Source organism: Uranotaenia lowii, chromosome 3 (assembly GCF_029784155.1).
Source record: "Uranotaenia lowii strain MFRU-FL chromosome 3, ASM2978415v1, whole genome shotgun sequence".
In the NCBI taxonomy this organism is placed as follows: domain Eukaryota; kingdom Metazoa; phylum Arthropoda; class Insecta; order Diptera; family Culicidae; genus Uranotaenia; species Uranotaenia lowii.
The window spans coordinates 71065238-71085425 of NC_073693.1; the positions used below are offsets into that span (position 1 = coordinate 71065238).

Genomic DNA, 20188 nt, shown 5'->3' on the forward strand with positions numbered 1-20188 from the left:
TTTGCATTATTCGAGTGCTATTTTGCCCTTCGAGTGCTGTGCTGCATCAAATTAGAATTATACCACTATTTCAAAATGCAACTAGCATTTTATCAGCTTTTCACAATGCATTTGAAATGCAACATTGCTCTATATCAGAATTTTAGCACTATGTAAGCATAACAGAAACATTATGCCAAAGCATATTAGCTTTGATTGATGCTGAATAAATGCAAGTTCAGTGCAACGGTTGCTAGAAACTTGATTCAAATAGGCTTTTTTTTCAAAGATTTTGCGCGAAACTGAAAGGTCCACAAGCAGAGTCACTGAAAAATGACGGAGCCAGAGATGTCATGAGTTCGATCCCAGTTCACCTTCAGCAGAGAAATGAAAAAAAATCATGGATGAAAGGTCACCCGAGGGATCCTAATAATATGCATGAGTAAATTATCAACAAGAGGCAAATTCAAGGCCGAAAAATAACGCAAACAAAAATGAAAAAAAAAATTCTCGCATGGTCCTGCCTGTCTCATTTTGACGCCATTTGCATTCTCGAATCATTTTGCCCTTCAAATAAGCTAATTTAGTGCTTTTATAGGGTTATATCATTTTATGCACTAAAGCAGAAGTTAATTTCGCCAAACATGGCTCACAGAGCTAATATGATGCACAGATGCAAGCTCTTTAGTTGACGTGAGAGCGGAATTGGTTCTAGTGTTTAGTGCTTATGGTTACTTGGGTAAGATTCTAAATAACTGAGTACAAAACTGTACAATAGACTGAGTCGATTCGGGGTAATTTTCGAATTTCCCAAAACCCTGAGGTCTAAAAATGTCGTGGGATAAATTTTGAACCTGTAAAATTAGTACAAAGCTGTCTTTAGAAACAATCTGCAAGTCGACATAATTTGGAAATTTGCCCGCAAGCTGAACATTTTTGCCACTTGAAATAAGAGATAACACCGTAGATAATCTTGAACCTATAAAGAATTTTCTTGCCTCGTAAAGATCTATCAAACCGTGTATTACACATTCGTGTACACCATGAAACCAAACTGGCGAAGTCTCTTTTTAACTTTGAGCTTTGTCTGAGGGAATAGAATATGTTCTGAAAAACGAATATGATTTTTCATACAACTCTGAAAATGCTCCAAAAGAAATTTTCTAATTAAAGTTATTTGTTCAACTAGAACAACTTATCAGTAATCCAGTATAGAGAAAGTTGTGATACGTATTGGGTATCATATGGCAACAAACTAAATAAATAAATATTATTTTAATTGAGTGTTGGTTGGCAAATATTTTATGCAAAGTTGAGCAGTTTTTGATATCTTAGTTTAAAATTCAAAACCATTTAATTCAAAAATAAAATATCATCGCAAGAAAAAACTTTAAATTGACTGTGCATATACTGCTCCAACTCGCAGAACATCCCCATATGATTTTTCGTCGTTTTTCATCTAACCTGACAGTTCGTCATTTTGAGCATTGGACTTCAATATCTATATGTCTCGCGTGAGCTTTCATTACGTCGTATGAAACATCTTAAGAATTCACAGAAAACTTCACTTCACAAACTTCACAGAAACAGTTATCAAAACAACTTTAAAATTTGTATTTCATATATAGAATATGTTGTCCAGGCATCAAACATTCTAAATGGAAAGAAGTTTCCACTAGTTTATGTCAGTTTTTGTAATTTTTCGTAATAAACCTGATTGTTTACGGTTTGTTTCATACGACGTAATGAAAGCTCACGCGAGATATATAAAAATGAATGTTTGTCTGTCTGTCTGTTCCCTATAGACTCGAAAGTTACTGAACCGATCAATATGGAATTTGGTATGCAGGAGTTTTTGGGGTCGGAGATGGTTTCTAAAATATACTTTCAAACTGCTCCGACTTCAAGGAGGGAGGGCACCCACAAAAAAAATAACAAAAATTTGCCTCCGTTCGAAAATTTTCGGAAACTTTTGAACCGATCTACGCGAAACTTGGTGTGTGCCGTTTTCAAGACCATGAATGGTTTCTATAATACTCTCAAACCTCTCCAAATCCAAATAGGAGGGCTCCCATACAAAATTTAATTAAAAACGACACGATTTTAACTAATTTCTAAGAATTTTTGTTAAAAACTCATAAACGTAAGCGTTTTGAGTTAGTGACATGATTTATTGAATTTTCAAATAGGTTTAAACAAAATAATATGATATACTGTATTGATAGACCTTCCTATTTTTTGATGAATGAAGCGTGTCATCTAAATGAATAAAAATTAATGTGTGTCTGTTCCCTATAGACTCGAAAGCTACAGAACCGATCTACGTAAAATTTGGCGTGTAGTCGTTTTCAAGACCAAGAATGGTTTCTATAGACTTTCAAACCCCTCCGAATCTCAAAAGTGAGGGTTCCCATACAAAATTTACAAAAATTTGACCCAATTTGAACAAGTTTCGGAAACTACAGAACCGATAAACATGATATTTAGTGTGTAGCCATTTTCAAGACCGGGAATAGTTTTTGTAATACTTTTAAACCCCTCCAAATCCAAAAAGGGGGGCTCTGATAAAAAATTAACAAAACATTGTAAAAAAATTTACAATCCTTGAAGTATTTTTGTTAAAAGTTGATAAACGGAAGCGTCATAATGAGGTGATTTATTAAATTGACAACATACCTATTATTAACAAATCCAATGTCTTAAAAAAGCCAAACACCGTGTAGCCGATTTAGGCTTGACAGACTACTGAATAAATGACGTGGACACCTAAGGATTAACTTTCTTAATGTTTTATTAATTTGGGAACACTTTTTGATTAAGTACAAATTTGCCTGTTTCGAATAATCCTCCCATTCAAAAAGAGTATTTTTATTTGAAGGGTTTATTTATTGTATTGAAGATCCCTCCAATTTTTTGCTAAAGAGTGGCTCCTCCAACTTTCAAACCTTCAAGTTACGTTGAGACTCAAGAAAATCTAGAAGCTTATATGGCATGAAACATAGTTTGCTTCTGAATAACATAGAAATGTAATTAAAAAGGAAGTTTATTTTAATAATATTAATGTTAACGAACATTTTTTCATTGGAAGGGGTAGCAAAGCACACTAGCGGACCAGTAAAACAATAAAAAAGAAATTCTAGAAAGTTCGAAAAAAAATCAACTTGTGACTGTCCCATATAAAATATACTTGCATAACAGTCCTATATGTGGACTAGCTGACCCGGTGTGCGTTGCTACACCTTTCAAAATCAAATGATATTTTCAGCTATTATTCAATTTTTTATTGTTTTGTTGGCATAATTTTAAATCAAATTATAACATCATTCATAAGCAATCGCTATAAATGAGAGCTGCAGCTGGAGTTTCCAATTGCAACACAATGATAACTTAAAATCATATTCTGAATCTTGATCTATAAATTTGTGTTAAAGATCTGATAATTTTAATCCGCTCTAAAAAAGGAGGGTCTCAAATTAATTGCATGCAATGAATCTAACTTATAAAATATGGTTGATTTCGCTCGATATGTTGTAGATTTATGCAAAAAAAAACTGATAAGAGAGTCCTCCTGTCTTTCCTTTCACCCCCTGCTGAATGGAGGTCGTGATCTTTAGTATTCATACCTATTTTTTTATCGCTCCCAAAAATCCTCTTATATCAAATATGGTTCCATTGGTTGATAAGTTTTTAAGCTTTACAACAAATTTTATATGGAGCCCCCTCCTTTCTTCCCCTCTCTACATTGTAAAGCTTAAGGGTCTATAACAATCGTAGAAACATATCTCGTAACCAAATACCTTTCCAAGCCATATTTGTTTCCATTTGTTGGCTTCGTTAGCATGAATAAATTGAGAACTTATGCTATCAAAATTATATTGGGCTCACCTCCCACCTCCTATGTACCTACTCACAGAAAGAAGGATGGAGTGTCAGATAATCATAGAATCATACCAAAAAGATTTTCCATGTAAATTTTTGTTTTTTTCTCGGATTTTGTAAAAAAAAAAGTTAAATGTAAGCTTCCTATATTTTCAATTCTATCATCCTACAGCAAGAAAGGAATTGTTTCACATAGAAAAAATTCTCGTACTGATATACCATCCCATACCAAATTTGGTTTTATTTGCGTAGTAAATTCTTGATTTATGCATAAACTTGAAAGCAAGCACCCTTCCTTCTTCCGTTCTCCCCATTGAATGGAGGGGAGAGCTTAATATTCATGAAGTATTTTTCGTACTCATATACTTTTTGATGCCAAATTTGTCTTTCCGCTGAAAAAAAAGTGGGGCTTCAATTTATAACAGAAATATTTTTCGTATCAAAATACCCTCACATGTCAAAAATGGTTCAATTGGCTCGATCAGACCTCCAGTTATGCTGAAAATTGTGAAGGAGAACTCTCCTCCCCTTTCCATCCACCTCTTTGAAGGAGTGAGGGATACCAAATATTCATAGAAGCATTTCTCGTACCCAAATATCGTTCCATGCCAAATTTGGTTCCATTTGATGTTGTAGATCTTGAGTTATGCAGTAAAAATTTTATGAAACTCTTTCTTCCCTTCTTCCCTCTCCCCGCTGGAAGATGGAAGGGGTCTCAAACAATCATTAGAACATGTCACGTTCCCAAATACCCACCTCTGCCAAATTTGGTTCCATTTGCTTAATTAGTTTCTGAGTTATGTAAAAAATTATAAAAGAGGCCCCTCCTCCCTTTACATCTCCCTACAGAAAAGAGGGAGGGGTCTCAAATAATCATAGAAATAGTTTTTGTATCCAAATACCCTCCCATGCCAAATTTGGTTCTATTTGCTTTATTAGTTTTTGAGTTATGTAAAAAATATGAAAGAGGACCCCTCCCCCTTTCTACAAAAAGGGGGAGGGGTCTCAAATAATCATTGAAATATTTTTCGTATCCCAATACCTTCCCATGCCAAATTTGGTTCCAATATCTTGATTAGTTTTCGAGTTATATGAAAAATTGTAAGGTAGCCCCCCTCCCCCCTTCCTATCACCCCACTGAGAGGAGGGAGGGGTACCAAATATTCATAGGAATATTCTTCGTACTCAAATACCACCCCTTGCCAATTTTGATACCATTTGCTTGATGGGTGCTCGAGTTATGCAAAAAATTGTCTTTTGTTTGGGAGGCCCCTCCCTCCCTTATTGAGAGAGGGAGGGGTCTCAAACCATAATAGGAACCTTCCCCGGCCTCCAATACCCCCACCTGCCAAGTTTCACGCAAATCGGTTCAGTAGTTTTCGAGTCTATAGGGAACAGACAGACAGACAGACAGACAGACAGACAGACAGAAATTCATTTTTATATATATAGATTACCATGGATATAGTTACCTTAATACGTTACTTTTGGTGAAATAATCTTTGATTTATCACTTTCGTTCATTTAAAAAACATTCAACTCATTTGATGTCCAATTATGCACTCTAACACTAGTTTTTGAAGACAGACTGAAATAGAGGAATGCCTTCCTGTGAGAAAAACTATCAGAAAATCATGATAAGATTCAATTTACAATGTGGAATTCACGATATTTTCAAACAAGTATGTTATGTATCTTTTTTTTAAACTGCATTTGAAATTTCAGAAATGATCAAATTTAAGTCTTAGAAAGAAGCTTGGTGAGCAAAACATATTCTGTATGGGTTTGTTATGCGAGTAGATCTGAAAAAGGTCTCGAATATGCTCGCATAACAGTCCCATAATAAACGAAAATGATGCTCCGTACCTTACCAATTGATCAATTTCGAAAATTTTAGGTCCTACGATTTATTATGACAACCTAGAACACATTCTATTAAACGATTTTTGTTTATGATTAAAGTTGTGGTCACAATTTAAAAATATATTCCAAAACAGAAAAAAGCTGATTTTTTTTGTTTCTGCATATTAAAAACGAACACACACATATAGGATCTCAGTGAAACATCATGTTTCTTTGAAGAGATCTATGGGACGGTTATAAAAGTAGAGGCAGTAAAGTGATCAACAGTAAAACCTTACTAGAAATTAATCAAAACAATAAGCCTGACAAACATTTTGTAGGTAAATGTTTTCAAAGCATGGATATATTATCATAAAACTTTTTTTTATCATTATTGGCCCTAGCCGACAAACAGCAAAGAATAGGAATAAATTGGCATCCTTGACTAAGTCGTGTCCGGAATACACGCTATCACAATTTACACAAATTTCTCGAATAAGTGCTTCTATTTTGTCCGCTAGAGGATGCTGATGCTGTCATCTTTCCATTGTATGGAGAAAACGACTGTTGTCAATATTGGTTAGGTATATTTACTCAAACCCTGGGGTCTTGCTTGCTTCGTTTTAGTTCGAGACTTATCCATGATTTTTGGCAGAATTTTTTAGTAACGTTTACATGAGTTAATTTGAACTTTGAGGTTTTTTATGGGGAAATTTATTATTTTGTACTGAAAAATCAACATAATTTATAAATCTTCTATGGAATCGAGTTTGCTTGTGGTTTTTGTGCCAATTTATAAACCCTCTAAAGTAAATTTTCCGTAAATATTTTGGCATTGAAAAAACAACAAATTCAATTTACATCACTGCTAGCCGCTGGCGAGGTATTGCAAGATTCATGCCATACTTCGCTAGGCACTAGCAGTGATTTCAATTGAATTTATTGTTTTTCAATGTCAAAAGACATACCGCTGCTAAACAGCTTATAACTTGTTTGCCTAATGAGATACGAAGCTACGGTCTTAGACAAAGTTCATCAGCGGAAAATTTCAATAAGAAAATTCATAAATTGGCACAAAAACCATTAGCAGGCTCGTTTCCAAAGAAGAAACAAAAATTATGTTGACTTTTCAGTTAAATATATTAAATTTTCCCATACAAACCTTAAAGTTCAAATTTACAAATGTAAACGGTACTCAAGAATTCTGCAAAACTCATGGATGAGTTTTAAACCAAAACGAAGCTTTTTAGGCCCCAGGGTTTGAGAAATTCTAAAATGACCCCAAACCGACTCAGTCTAATTGGACAGTCTCGCTCAGTCTCAGTCATTTGTCTTCAGAAATTTTTTCCCTTACTTCCGCTCTTTCTTTGTTAACCAGAGCCGGAATAATCCGAAAACATTCTTAGCAACAGCCATTCTTATCTGTGCCTTTCATGCGCTCTGTCTTTCTTTGCCAGAGCCGGAACATAAACAAACAATCGTAGTGATAGCCTTGAAGATCTTCGCTCCCAGAAACAATTTTTTCGTAGCAACAGCCTTTAAAATCTGCGCTCCCTCAGCTAATCCGTCTTTTTACCAATGGCCAAATCATAAACAAACAATCGCAGCAGCAGCTTTAAAAATCTGCGCTCCCATCTTTCTACCAGTGGCCGAATAAGAAACAATTTTTTCGTAGCAACAGCCTTGAAAATCTACGCTTCCTCAGCCAATCCGCCTTTTTACCGGTAGTCAAATCATAAACAAACAAACGTTGCAGCAGCCTTAATAATCTGCGCTCTCTTAGCCAATCCGTCTTTTCACCGGTAGCCGAATCATGCACCAATAATCGTAGCAGCAGCCTTAACAATCTGCGCTCTTTGTGCTTGTTCTACAAACTACACCATTGTCGTGATTTTACGATTCTTACGAATCTCAATTCAGAGATTCATTCAGACACGTCTGTCGCTCACAAGAATAGGTCTATGACTGACTGTTTTTTTTTTCTTTTTGCCTAGTTTTTATTTCTTTTTTCCAGTGTTGCCTAATTCAACTTTTTATTTATTTATTTAGAATTTAATTTATTTTGCACATATCCTTCATCTAATTTCTACAACATTGAGGACTTTTTTTTGTCATCTCTAGTCTTCTGTTCGTCTGAAGTTTTGATGTTGTGCGTCTTTTTTGAGTACTTCATACTTATTTGTTGTTGTTGATATGTGTTATCAACATTCAAGAACGTCCCAAGCAACCGAAATTCCCTTAAAATGGTTTTATATAAGCTTAATCAGCTCTATTTTGTGTCTGAAGAGAATGCTAGTCAGCCCAAAATTTAAGTTCTTAAAGCTACTTTCAAGTTCGTTTAGGTGGCTCTAGCGAATGCTATTCAGCTTCTAAGAGAATATCAAAAAAGTTCTACGCGCCGAAAAAAATCCGGTTGACAGATTGTTCTGACAACCAGATGACAGATTGCTATGTTGCCGGTCTATCATGGTCTATATCAGGGATGAGCAACGCGCGGCCCTCGAAAGAATCTTGTGCGGCCCGCGAAGCCTTTTCAAAATTTCCTTTGTTTTTCGACTTTTTTGCTCGATAGATCGTAAATAAATTATAACAATATACTAGTCCATACTTAACCTAAAGAAATTATATGTCAGTAACGTGATCAAATATGCATTTGACTCACAATTATTCAAATAAATTATTTTTATTTTCAAGCGTTTAGAGGATTTATTGTGGTCTTGTTAAAGAAAAAGTGTAATATTAATAATTAGCAAAACATATTAATGGATTTTTTTAAATTCAGATTACATTTTTACAATACATGAAACCGGGACGGAAGAACAAACAAAAAACTGAAAGGGTAGAGATGATTACAGGCATTTCAAAGTCTGTTGCTCAAATACTGGCAAAAAAATAACAATTTTCGTTTTTGAATAAATATGAAGGGTTCTTATCGACATCATTCACATGAGATTTTTATCGACATGACTCAACATGAGTTCTTGACAAAAAAAATGTATCTTCGATTTCACTGAAAAAGTTTGGGACGACTATTTTCAGAAATTTCAAAGCGAAATTATGTCATTTGAGTCATTTTACTATAAAACTAACAATCCACATATATAAAGTTAAATAAGCTTAAGAAATCGTATCCCAGTGGTATCTTAATTAAATTTAAAAAATGCATGTGATCTATAATAAAAATAAAGTTTCGAATGTAATTTTTGATGAAATATGATTGAAAATCTGTAAAATTATATTTTTTTCGAAATCTTTGAAATTTTGAAATTAACAAGACTATGATTTTTTTCTGTGATTTAAGCAACTTGCTAAACATCTCAATGCAATGAACTTATACGAATCTTTAAACAAAAAAAAACACATTTTTTTAACTTTTTGTTTGTAAAGAAATAACTTTTTAATAAAATAAAGGTGAGCAAATAAGGGATAAATATAAATTAGCTTCCGATACAATGTAAAACCCTTCCAAAGGCGATAAAGTAACTTATCGCTCAAGTTATTGATGGTGGTTTTTCTAAGAAAAAAATAGCGAAGAAGTTTACCTGGGATTGGAAAAATCACGATTGAGGACTAGAATTTTCGCGAAACTTATTTGTTTTGTAATTTCGACAACTTTTCTGAACGTCTAATCTAAAACATAATTTTAAGTTAAAAACAGCGTTTTCATCGTTTGTAGCGAAAATAAATTATGTCTTCGATAAAAAATTTAAGTATAGAAAAATTTAAATAAACGTTCAAAAAAAGACAGTCAATTAATTTTGAAAAGATTCAAGATCTAACGCTAAAAAAAGAGTAATTTTCAAATAAGAAAAGATTTTTTTTCTCACTGAAACTTATCACTGTAGAATAGCTCCAGAAGACTTGGAAGTGACTTTTTTTTCAATTATTACAATTACAATTAATGCAAAAGCCTCGAAAAATTTCCAGTTTTGATAAGAAAATTGAATTAAATGATGTTTAAAAAAAACTAATTTCGGCAAAAAGTTGAAATCAACAAAAAAATATTGAATTCTAGAGTTTGTTTTGATTAGGTCGTATGAACCAACATAAACAAAATTGAGTTATTTGCTGCAAACGATTGATAAACATGTATTTTATCTTTGGTAAAAAATTGGTTTCATTTTATCATTAAACAACTTTTACACAATGATTTGAATTTAGGACGTATAATAACTTTTTCATTTTCGTGTGCATTTTGGTTTTAACGACTTTTTGCACTGCTTTGGATTATCGTGCAAAACAAAAGTCGTAAAAAACATTTCGGTGTTTAACTTTTTGTGACCTTTTGCATTTTCGCATAAAACGCGATGCTAAGTCATGAAATGGCTATTAATTTCAAGGTAAATCGTTTGTGCGAATAGTTTTAGCTATTTCGGTAGAATAAATAACTGCAGTTTGTTACTAGGTAAGTACAATATGCGCTAATTTTGCTTTTAAATTTTGAGTTTCATACTTTTCCCCACAGTGGCAGCCCAACATACATAACCAAACGTTTGGATAAACTCCTGCACCTCTCCAAAGGCTATCAGAGTCACAGATAGCAACCAGCAACTTCCAGTCGAACAGAAACAGGATGGACAGTCTCTCGCAGCACCGATTCCCGGCTGGTATAGCAGTTTACTCCACTGAAGTGTAGGTAGACTCTTTGACAGGGCCCGCTCCACAATCGCCGTAAGATTCTGTAGAGCGCATATCACCCACGGAGGTCCTGATAATGCTTCGAAGATTAAAACGTAAGTCCTCTTTTATTTGTGCTGATTTTAGAAGTGTTCGTCAAATTGTAATATGACAAAATCCATCAAATTACATGCCAATAATAGCGCCACTCTTTAGACGAGTCTTAACATGTTAGAACTTAAGTTCTTGACCAAGTAAGCAGGGATTAAAGAAGTATAAAACACTAGATATCAAGTTTTTAGATAAAATTTGTCATTAATCAAAACGACGTTTGTACCAAACAAGTAATGTAAAAGGTCGCAAGTGCTTGTTCACTCGTAGATCTGAATGTATAGCAATACCGCATACAACAGCATATTTCTCATCTATTTTTGTAAAGCATATCAAATTTCCAGACAATTCTGAGCGAGATTTTAAATTCTAGAATTGGAAATATGTTCCAAAACTTGAACAGCGATTTTCTCGGAACATGTCAGGTGGCTCTTACGACCTAATCAAAACAAACTCTAGAATTATTCAAAAATTTTCATTAAAACTATTTAGGACTCTTTTTTTGTTATTTTAAATGAATGACGTTTTATTTTAATATATTACAAACACTACCAATGCAGGTTTTAAAATTTTTAATAAATGATATTTCGAGTGCGGCCCGCCGGAAAGATTATAAATTTGAATTGGCCCGTTGGTTCAAAAGGTTGCTCACCCCTGGTTTATATCATTGATTTTAATTAAGGTACACCGGGGTAAGTATGGACGGTTTTTCGTATAGTTCAACTTTAAAAAATCATTAAAAAATCAGCAGTGGAGCAATTTTGATCAAATTACATTCAATGTGATGCAGAATATGTTGTTTACAAACGCTGAAGAGATGAGCTTGATAGAAGCAAAGCGAGAAAAGTTATCATGTAACTTGTTATGAACAACTGGTGTCTTTACTTACTCCGCTTTGGACGGTAAATTTTTCCTTTGATTTCTCAGGAAATTTTCAACAAATTTGTGTTTTCTTGGTTGAATACGTTACTTTATTGCTCGAACCGTCCATAATTTTGAAAAAAGTTCGTGATACTATTAGTAAGGCATCTTTCAATTATTATTGTGTGTGATTTATGTTGCAACTCACGAGATCCGATTTTATCAAAAACACAGAACAAACAAGTTCTTTACCCAACTTTTCATGATCCAAATGCTAAATATAGCTAAATTGTATTGGATGAAGGACAGAAAATTGAAAAAATGTGTAAACATCATATCTTTATAAAGCCGTCCACACTTACCCCAGGTAGGGTTTCGAGACAAAATTTTAGTTTTTTTATAAATAAACTCTTTTTTGTTCATTTTTAACCGCCGTTTCTTTTCCTAACTGGTTATTTGGAATGTAATGATTGTTTCAATGTAGAGTTTTTCCCCAAGAGCCAGCTAGTTTACGAGAAATTTGCAATTGAAAAAGATGCACACCAACTCGACATCGTAGTTGAAAATAGAGAATTACCGAAAAGTCGCTGTAAACATCCGTTATTGTCGGAATCATATCTTTCTCACAGTTATTGGATAGATTACAAGTAAATTGAATATTCTGCATTAAAAGTTTGAAAAAATAGTGAACAGTATCGTTTTAATAGCCATCGTCGGTGTACCTTATATTGTTTTGATTACAAAAGCTACCATCATGTCACCATCTACCGCCCAGTTAAGCGGTTTTTCAACTTCAAACATGTGTTATAAAAAAACGACGGCAGATTTTTATTCGCTTTCTTTTCCAATACATCTCAAAACTGCTCTACTTTAAATAAAAAATTTAGTGGAATGCGAAAAATGTACGCTTTTAAAAATAATTAACTAAACGTTGAGATGTTCAACTGGCCCTATTACCGCCCACTCGACTTTTTCGGTTATCGATAATGTTTTCTTAAGGAAAAACTATCTAACAACACGGAAACTGTTCTTTTTAATATTGTCCATGTAACGAGCTGTCAAAACCATATTTTGGATCTTGAGAGAATACATTTTGTGAAATCTTTCCCGCAAATTTTGTACAAATTTTAACAAAGTGCGTTGACTGACAAAATGATGATTGCCGGCAAACAGCCTCAAGTAATCGGCTACTTTCACCGATAAAACATCATTTTCTAACGTAATCAAACTAAATGCTTCTTACAATTTACACTTTTGACACAATACATCTGTTAAAAACAAAGAAATTGTGCGTGACCGGTAATTAGGAACCCACACTTTTTTTTATACACCAATTACCGCCCATCACTAAACACTTCAAAAAACAACAACTATTGAAAAAATCAAAAAATTTCCGATGCAAATCTTTTCTACAAAAATCAAACTATCATTTCAAGTCGATTGTAGGACAAATAGGTACTATTTAGTAAACAAAACCCCTTTTTTCCCTAGGAGCACAGTTATGCTTAGTATGCTAACAGGCGTCGAATTCAATAATTTGACCGGAAACGAAAAACCAAATATTTTATTTCTGGCTATAGTTAGCATAATTAAGTGATGATTTTTCAGTGAAATGGTCGAACAATGATGCGGACACAGAAAACAGGTCTTATTTTTGGAGAAAAAATTCCAGTTTTTTCGAAATACACACAAAAGGGTGATTTTGGGCGGTAAATGGTGTCTGGGCGGTGAATGGTGACTTGATGGTACTTACGCCTAGAGAATTGAACCGCTGCTTTCTAGGTTGAAATGAAACTCACCAGCCTCTTGACCAATCAAGCAATAGTTCCTGTAAAAATTAGTATTTAAATTTAATGTCATTTGAGATCATTGAATGGATTGGTCAATAGATTGTACCTTATTTTGTTTAAAGGACTTTCAGTACATTTAATATTTTTTTTTTGTATGGGTTTATGAGCTACCTGGCTGACCCGGAAAAGAAAAACAGATCGGGGGACAGAAGAGGAAAATTAACATGAGAGTAGAATAGCTTAGAAAAGGATAGCGGCAACAGAGCCCGAGGGTTCTGAAGCACCAGTTGAGGGAAGCGTTAAGATAGTGCTCGACGGACTGGGACAATTGGGCCCTACTTGAGCTTCGAGTTAACCCAACGTTCAATTCAACCGAGCAGTAACAGTAAGACAACATACGCCAAAGTCTCGATATCATTGTCAGAAGGGTTCACTATCTTACCGTAGTTGAGTTATCCCTACCTGTCACCTAACCTTACTCGATTCAATAACTTTGAATTTATGATCGTTTTTACTCGAGATTGACATAGATTGACTAATAAAACATATTTCCAGAATTCAGAACAAAACATCTAGATAAGAAGCTATCTCTCAACGCAGCAATTATCTACTAGAATTTCGCTAAACAGAAATAATAGTTGTAACAATTTTTAAGAAAATTAAAAAATAAAATAGAGATACAATTATTAATTGCACGATCAATATCTTTTGTACTGTCATTGACTTATCAAAACAACAGGATATAAATCATAATGCAAATGGCGATACTGTTCTTCTAAAACCTCATTGTTTAATTTGAACAACTTCTCAAAACAACCTTCCTCGATCTTTTTTTTAAAACCCCGATATTGTTTTTCTTGACGAGTAGGTTCTTGTTTATCAAAATCATACTTTCGATCTTCTACATCCTTATTTGAATTTCAGACATAATCGAGCTATAGATCGAACTATAAAAACAAAAAGTATTAAAACGAGAAAGAACTAGATCAGATGGATTGGGTAATTAAAGATATTTCCCAATGTGTGATTCTTAAGGCATTCAAAATAAATACGCGGCTAGTCTGTATATTAACATCTTGGATTTCATAAAACAGCATTTCTTATTAAAGGTTTCTATCACTCCAACTTTTGTAATAATTTTACGTTATACAAACAATTGACTTTCAGTACATTTAATAAATTAAAACAAAAATTCTCATCATCAAAAATTGATTCGAATGTCTTAACATTGATAAGAAAAATTCGAAAAATTCTTTAATTCCATTTGTAAATATCAGTGCTGGTATAAACAAAACAAATACCATGACAAGAAATTGACAGACTTTTTAACATGTCGCTTAGAATTCCCATATTATGAGAACCTTTAAAAGGTTCTTCAAAACACCTAAAAGTATCTTAATGGTGCGTTAGAAAGTGCAAAGCGAAAGTTATCGACCTTCTTGAAAGAAGTTGCATTAAAAGCGCTTAGAAGTTCCGTTATCGATAATTTAACCTTTCAAAGGGCAATGGAAGTTCGTGAGTAACTTTTACGTGACAATAGTCACCTGAAGCTCCCGTGAAACATTTTTTCAGCCAAATGTGAACTTCGGAGTTCCAACTTTACGTAAAAGTGCGACTTTTGGTTGCTTGGGGTCATAACAAAGTTATCATTTTATCAAAACTAGATACATAGGTCTTATAAAAGCGAAAAAATATTATGTATTATTATGAAAAAAAAAAACCTGTTTATGTGCCAAACTAGAAAGTTGCCAAAATCGAAAGGGGTCTGTACAAAAATAATTAAGTTTTTTTGCTACTACAGCTCATGTCAATTCCGAGAGTCACCAAAATTTGCACAGTTGTTATTGGCACAGAGGGACCCAAAAACTTTTGATACTTTCTAGTCCAATTTAAGCCGGTCTGATGGGCATTCTTGGAAAGGCTTGTTAAGCTTTTAAGATACCAACAATCTTTTGATTACACTGTAAGCAATAGAGGATATTTTTTTAACAAATTTTCAAAAATGTGTTTCCAACGTGGGATTGTTCGAAATCTTCATCATTAATTCAAAACTGTCACACAACAAGCAGTAGCTAGGTATATGTACATTAATTTAAGTAATTAATTACACTTAGGAGGGTTAAGTTTCATAAATAAGAAGAGCACAGGGTATCGGATGCATAGTGAGTCTCACTAACATTGTACTAACTAACGATGCTAAGATGAGGGGGCGGCTGATGGGGTGGCTCTCATTCGCCAACGAAGTCAAGTCAATTCCATATTTGCAAACAGCAGAAGAGAACCGTCGTCGTAGGTACCGAGCCGAGTTGAGTACACATCTAGAGCAAACCCGACAAAGGGAAATCGCCCCACTCGCCTCGAGGGGGAGTTGTCCAATTAAATGTGTATAAGTGCGTCTCGTAATCTTCATGGATGGTTGTTGTTGAGTACAACCCTGTACTCTGTGTGTAGTACGAATTGCTCCACCGCGCGATTCTGCATTGGTATGGGTGGGCGCGCACGCGAGATGAGCAAAAAAATCAACAAAAGTTATCAATTTCAAGAGTTTTTCTATTTGCATTTTCAATTTTCCCTCGGATCCTTAGGCCCGGAGGATGGGCGATGTTGAAATTTTTACAACCTAAGGAATGTAGCAGGGTTGCAGACTTACCGATTGCTCGAACGGGACGAACCGAATGCCAATAAGTTGATAGCAGCTGAAACCGTTTTGCTCCCGCAATGGTTGGATCCGTACGTATAGTAGACTTTTGCAACTAAAAAAAACGGAAAGACACACGAGGAGAGGGTCCGGTCGGAACCTGGCTGGCTAGCTGGGGCCGGATCTCTTCTCGTTAATACACCGTGGGCGAAAACACACTTCGATGCTCTGAAAAACACTTGGTTGGATTTTTGTTGCCCCTTATTTCTTCGCTTACCGTCAATGGATCCAACAACTTGTTTGTTGTGAATAATGTGATGGCCTTAACCACACGCTAGGAGGCACAATCTTTCTTTTCGTTCCCTTTTCGCAGGGCTATAAAACTTCTTGGCTTAATTATTTGTGTACATTTACGAGAAGCACTGATGGGTGCACACGCGAAAATGCTCTTGCAGAGTGCATAACAATCGTGTGTATGATATTTTTGCTCGAATCCTTTCTTCTGCTCTGGGCTGAGGCTGGGCTAGCTAGAGATCTTCTTGGTCTAAGTAGGCATAGGCACACAAAAGACTAAATTGAAACCGAGGCGGCCAATCGAACCGAAAAATCTCTCTCCATTTGCCAACCTATTTTTTTGCTATCCTCGAATTCTCAGCTTGCTGCGATGCAGATTTATTTTGCTTTCTTAGCAATTCCCTGCCAGATTACACCAATTTTTTCGCTTAGGAATTCTACTACGCTGTGAGCACCATGGATTTGCACAATAATTACCCTAGAATATTTGAGTTTTTAAATTTGTATAGCGTCGATTTTGCTCATTACCCAGCGCAAAAACCACCAAATTGGAACTTTTCACAACAGGGGAAAATCGGAAATGCGAGACCACTTGCACAAAGCACACTATAGAGCGGAAAATATCCACACCGAAAACACACAGGAACAAGGAAATGTCACACCTTTTTTCCCGCGGGGTACACCAAAAATTCGATGTGTGTCCAATTATCCCAAGGCAAATCGCGCGATGCCAACAAGAAGACAACCCCTAAAAAACAATCACGATCCACAAGAGGCGAGGTATTAGAAATTAAACTGGTTTTTTTTTTTCTATTGGTATCGGATCGAGTCGCCTATCAGAGAAAGACAGCGAAAAAAAAATCGGTGTAAGAGCTTTCTTTTCGATCGTTCGGTGCAACCACCTTCGTTTTCCTTCTGCTGGCTGAATTCAATTTTTTGCCTCCGTCAACTCGAGGAGCGCTATTTTAGCCTAACCAAATATATGTACCTTTTGCTTCCACTTCCGCTAGATAACCTTTCAGGGCGACTTCTTCCGGACTAACAATACCCCCAAAAAAATTACAAGCACTATAAAATTGTATTGCTCACTTCTAAAACAACTTTTTTCCTCAATCAATGATGATGAAAAACTCTTGCTTCGACGACAGCAGATGTGCAACGATTTCTATAACTCGATACGACTGAACTCGACGACTCAAAACTATCACACTGAAAGTGGCCACGGAAAACGCGAAATCTGGACCCCACTTTGGATTCGCTCTTTCTTGCGTCGCGATTTGGGGAGAGAAGGGAGCCAGAGAGAAAATGTGTGATGGTATTTTATCGAGATTTTCAATGGACTGCAGTGGTGCCGATTTGGGTTTGCAGAAAAAAATTCATTTCTAAACGGAATTGGCAACTTCGAAACTGAAAATTTATATGAAACATGTATGATGTGGCATCTCCTAAATAAAAAACAACAAAAAGTTAGTTTAAGATCTTTTTTAAAAATATCACGAGAAATGAGAGAATGCATCGGTAGTAAAATTTCAATAAAGATTTTAAGCCATACAAATTAAAAACCACTTTTTTTTTCTTTTATCGAAACTGACAACCATTGATGTGCTCTATTTATGTTTACTTTATTATCGTTCTTATTCGCTCAAGAAAGGTCACTCACTCTCTGATGTTACACACATTCGCATAGGGCACTCACAAAGAATTGAGTAAAAGGATCCGTACGTCGCTCAACTTTCTTTTTGAGTGCTTGCACACTCTGGGTTGCCAGGTGCCCAGATTTGTCTGTAAAACCAAGACTTTTGACCCTTCGTCCGGATATTGGTCAGACACAGATTTTGCCCAGATTTTTGCTGAGAGTGCCCAGATTTTACAGACTTTCAAAATTGAGTGTTAAAATCAATATTCATGTATCAGATATGACCCGTAAGTGCCAGATTATACTAGAAATCTTGCTTGTATGCACTGGTATTTTGCCAATCATTCATTAAAATTTAACTTTTTAAATGAAATCGGCATGGTACGTAGTAGGAAACAGCGTTTGTTTTATTGTCAACTCGAAACAGAAAATAAACCACACAAACACAACAACAAACACCTTTCCCCCCCCCCCCCCCCCCCCCCCCCCCCCGCTCACACACAGCGTGATCTTTCTTGTGTACAGACATGCCCAGACTTTTTTCTTCAAATTGCCCAGATTTTTTATCCTCAACACCTGGCATCCCTGTGCACACTCCTCGTCAGGCAGGGCGTCGTGACGTTAGTGGCGCGTTTAGTAGTTACACGCTCGGTCATATTGAACCATTAATGCTTGAAAAATAACCATAACGGCAGTTTTGTGGATCAAGTAGTTTTATGAGTTTTCAGTGAAAACTCATAAAATGAGATTTCGTGGAGAACTTGGATAATGGTTATTTTTCAAGCATTTTCGAAATAAGGGAAATTTAGCAGAAATTCGTCGGAAAAAGAGCTGTATAGGTGTAAAATGATAAGAATCATTTCGTGGTTGTTCTAAAAGGACTTTATTTCACAATCTATATATATAAAAATGAATTTCTGTCTGTCTGTCTGTCTGTCTGTCTGTCTGTCTGTCTGTCTGTCTGTCTGTCTGTCTGTTCCCTATAGACTCGGAAACTACTGAACCGATTTGCGTGAAACTTGGCAGGTGGGGGTATTGGAGGCAGGGGAAGGTTCCTATTGTGGTTTGAGACCCCTCCCTCTCTCATGAAGGGGGGGAGGGGCCTCCCAAACAAAAGACAATTTTTTGCATAACTCGAGAACCCATCAAGCAAATGGTATCATATTTGGCATGGGGTGGTATTTGGGAACGAGGAATATTTCTATGAATATTTGGTACCCCTCCCTCCTTTCAGTGGCGTGATAGGAAGGGGGGGGGGGTGGGGCTACCTTACAATTTTTCATATAACTCGAGAACTAATCAAGATATTGGATCCAAATTTGGCATGGGAAGGTATTTGGATACGAAAAATATTTCAATGATTATTTGAGACCCCTCCCTCTTTCCAGTTGAAAGGGGGAGGGGCCTCTTTCATATTTTTTATATAGTTAAAAAACTAATAAAGCAAATGGAACCAAATTTGGCATGGGAGGGTATTTGGATACGAAAAATATTTCTATGATTATTTGAGACCCCTCCATCTTTCCTGTAGGGAGATATAAAAGGGAGAGGGGCCACTTTTATAGTGTTCAACATAACTAAGAAAGTAATTAAGCAAATGGAACCAAACTTGGCATGGGCGGGTATTTGGGAACATGACATGTTCTAATGATTGTTTGAGACCTCTTCCTTCTTACAGCGGGGAGGAAGGAAAGAGGGAGGGGAGTTTCATAAATTTTTACTGAATAACTCAAGAGCTACAACAGCAAATAGAATCAAATTTGGCATGGAACGATATTTGGGTACGAGAAATGCTTCTATAAATATTTGGTATCCCTCACTCTTTCGAAGAGGTGGATGAAAAGGGGGAGGTGAGGTCTCCCTTACAATTTTCAGTATAACTGGAGAGCTGATCAAGCAAATTGAACCATATTTGACATGTGAGTGTATTTGGATACGAGAAATGTTTCTATTATAAATTGAAGCCGTACCTTTTAAGCGGTAAGATATTAGGAAGAAGGGGGTGTTTCAATTTTTTTTTGCATAACTCGAGAAATAATCGAGCAAATGATATAAAATTTGGTATCAAAAAGTATTTGAGTACAAAAAAAAATGAATATCAAGTTCTCACCACTCCATTCAATGGGGAGAATGGAAGGGGGGATGGTACTTTCTTTCAAGTTTAAGCATAACGCAAGAATTTACAAAGCAAATAAAACCGAATTTAGCATGGGAAGGTATTTCAATACAAGAATTTTTTCTATGTCAAACAATTCCTTGGGAACGAAAAATGGGTATGATTATTGAAGATCTCGATCTCCATTCAGCATGGGGGCAAGGGAAAGACAGGGGGGGGGGGCTCTCTTATCAGTTTTTAGCATAAATCCAGAACATATCAAGCAAAAACAACCATATTTTATAAGTTGGATTGTTTGCGTACGATTAATTTGAGACCCTCCTTTTTTAAGGGCAAAGCTTAAAGAAACAAACAGATTAAAATTATCAGATCTTTAACACAAATTTATAGATCAAGATTCAGAATATTAGTTTAAGTTATTTTTT

The 20188-nt window shown here is 35.4% G+C and overlaps 1 protein-coding gene across 3 annotated transcripts in view; it reads right to left on the bottom strand.

Moving 5' to 3' along the window:
• Positions 1–17213, bottom strand: part of LOC129750613 (protein boule) — a 228862-nt gene extending 211649 nt beyond the window's left edge. Inside the window, exon 1 of one of the 3 annotated variants that reach the window (XM_055745584.1) lies at positions 17101–17213. The gene's annotated coding sequence lies outside the window, so the exon portion shown is untranslated. Of the gene's footprint in view, positions 1–15994 lie in introns of all 3 variants that reach the window. The other 2 variants (XM_055745580.1, XM_055745579.1) reach the window with 2 other exon arrangements.
• Positions 17214–20188: the final 2975 nt, after the last annotated feature.